This window comes from Gossypium hirsutum, chromosome A09, assembly GCF_007990345.1.
Source record: "Gossypium hirsutum isolate 1008001.06 chromosome A09, Gossypium_hirsutum_v2.1, whole genome shotgun sequence".
Classification (NCBI taxonomy): Eukaryota; Viridiplantae; Streptophyta; class Magnoliopsida; order Malvales; family Malvaceae; genus Gossypium; species Gossypium hirsutum.
Window position 1 is genome coordinate 74,455,753 of NC_053432.1, and position 2,910 is coordinate 74,458,662.

Genomic DNA, 2,910 nt, shown 5'->3' on the forward strand with positions numbered 1-2,910 from the left:
ATTAAAAATAAATAATATAAAAAATATGAAATATGGATATCATTAAATTTATAATAATATATAAAAATGTTTAATGATATAAAATACATATTAAAACTAAATAAAATAGCACTCTAAAAAATTATCCTTTTTTTTACACAAATTCGACTGATGCATTAATTAGGGAAAATTTTAAAAATTACAAATTCCTAAAAAATTATTATGCCTCCTAATTCTACCATTTGTCACTAAACCAGTGCATGCTATGGGCGGTGCCTCGATGCTGCAATTTCCTAAGGCTTAAAAACATGCGCCTAAACTCTGTAGAAGAAACAAACAGTCATTTTCCTAAGGGAACTAAAAAAATGAAACCCTAAATTCTTAACTTTCCTTTATCCTTCTTCTTTGTTATTCCTCAGATAGTGTGCGTGAGTCATTTTTTTCCCCCAGTTCCTCGGAGATCCTGTAACAAATCCTCTTTCTTCTCCGGACTCAACCTATCAAAACATCATCTCTACCTCCTCTAACTTCTTCCCATTTGGTCCTTTAGAACAATGGGTTCAACCTCCGGCGGAGTTTCTTCCATCCTCTCCCCCATGTAGCCACCGAAAAATTTTATGTTTTTCTATAGCCAACTACATGTATGAAATTGAATAAGAATACAAGAAATTTTTAAAAAAATCACCTCTTCAAGTGAAATTGGAATAGGAAATTGGTGTTATTCAAAGTTTCTTTTAAAAATTCTTATAAAATTTATTAAAATTTTTAAATCTTTGCTGATTGTGCATTTGCTCGATTGATATGAAAATTATTGCCAACGCCGGTGGACGTGAGTTCGAGTGCGTTAAAGCGTATTATCTTCTTATTTATGAAAATTCTGAAATCCAAACAAATATAATAATGGTAAGGCACATTGCACTCCGAATGGGAGAACTCAAGTGCAAATCTTGGAGACAACATTGTTGGGAAGGCAACCACAAACCTCGAACATGGATTATAAAACATACATGAAAAATTTAATGAAAAAGTCTTTGTTAACGCATTTCGGATTTCCTAATCTTACATGCGCGAAGTCTTGTTGAGTAAATGATTTTATTCAACAACCATTTGAATCATCTATTGACTTAAGCTCAATCTATTATTACACAAAGAAATAATTGTAGCCTATCACTCAATGAATGATTTTATAGCTTCAATATTAATCACAATTGTTACAATCACCCTCCCCAAATTCCTCGCATTACATATAATATCTCTTCATAAAAATCCCTAAATTGAGAGTTGTAATTGGGGACAGATTTTTTTCAGGCCAATTTTTTAAAAATATATCAGATGTCTTCTGACACATAGAAGATACCAATAAAAATATATTTTTTTCCTTTCATTTTTTTTCTTTCGGGGCACTTTAAAAATTTTATTGGTAAAAATTATTTTTTTTATTTTCTCACAATTTTATACTTATATTTTTATTGGTATTTTATAAATATATACTGGTGCTACTTGACATAGTTATGACGCCAATAATTTTTTTTTAAAAAAATAAATTAAATAAAGAAGATAATAATACTGTCGGTGTGTCAGACAACATTTACGAGAATTGTAACAAACAACCCATTTCTTTAAATAATTTCTCCCCTAACCTAATTTAGTAATTAATTAATTTTTATATTATTTTTATAAAAATATACACACGAGAATCCACCAAAATTTAAGCTTCTCTTCTCCCTTTTCAAGACTGTTCGATTGAATAATATATTTTAATGTTGGATTGAATAATGATGATATTCTAATTTACTACGAAAATTTACTTATATTTTTATTAAAAATATTAAAAATATAAGTAATTAAAAGTCAAATATGTCAGTCAGTGACCTTGACTACATCAAAACCATGGCTATATCATCTGCTCGAACATGCAACAATATCATAACTTAAAAAAAAACTAAAAGTGTTTTAAATTATAATATCATTACCTTTGGTATTAAAATGTCAAACTCAGATACCAAATTATGTATTAAGCCTTGCTAATACAATTTATATGGATTTGAAACATCGGTAAGAAATTTTGATATTTAAAAAATATTGAGAAAAAAGAGAGAATAATTTTACCTTTAAATGGGTTTGAATCAATGCCAATTTATTAATTAAATATAAACAATTTTACAAAATATTTTTAGAGAAAACAATGAAATAAGTTTTCTAATTTTTCATATATTTTTATTTTAACCAAATATATATTTTTAATGTTTCCATTTTTCAAAAAATTGGTGAAATCAAATGAAGGTCATAACTTTTTTATTTAGTTTTTAGTAATAAGTTTGGATTAAAAATGGTTTGGTTGTGGGGGATGGGATAAGGTTTTGAAAAGTCTATTTTTTGTGTGCAAAGTGATAGATGACGACCAAAAAGAAATCCTATTCCATCTTTAACACCACAATCGACCTTACCAAATTATTGCTACAAATTACTATCTTATTGGTTGCAGAAAAGCACATACAACTCCACTTCATCAAAGTTTGAATCTGGATGATAAAAAGATGGTAAAGCCTACTTGGTTGGGCTTGAATCTGGATGATAAAAAGATGGTAAAAGGGCAACATAAAAGCCCCAAGGGATTTAGCCCATTGAACCCATTTAGCTCAATGGATAACTTAAAAACCGACCACCTTTACACTTGTCTTGAGTGGAAATGTGATTGATTTGATTGAACATAAAAAGAAAAGAGGTTGTGGCCACCATTAACAAGTATTCAACAGTTATCTTACAAATGAATATGATAGATGATGTCGAACCAAGAATACAATGTACCTAAAGTTTGGCATTCCGCAAAAGGATGCTAGCATATGATCGGGTAGCTCTTTCTCTTCTTTTTCACTGCAGGGTTACGTACTCGGTAATTTTGAGTAGGTTTGATAAATGCAATGATATCAA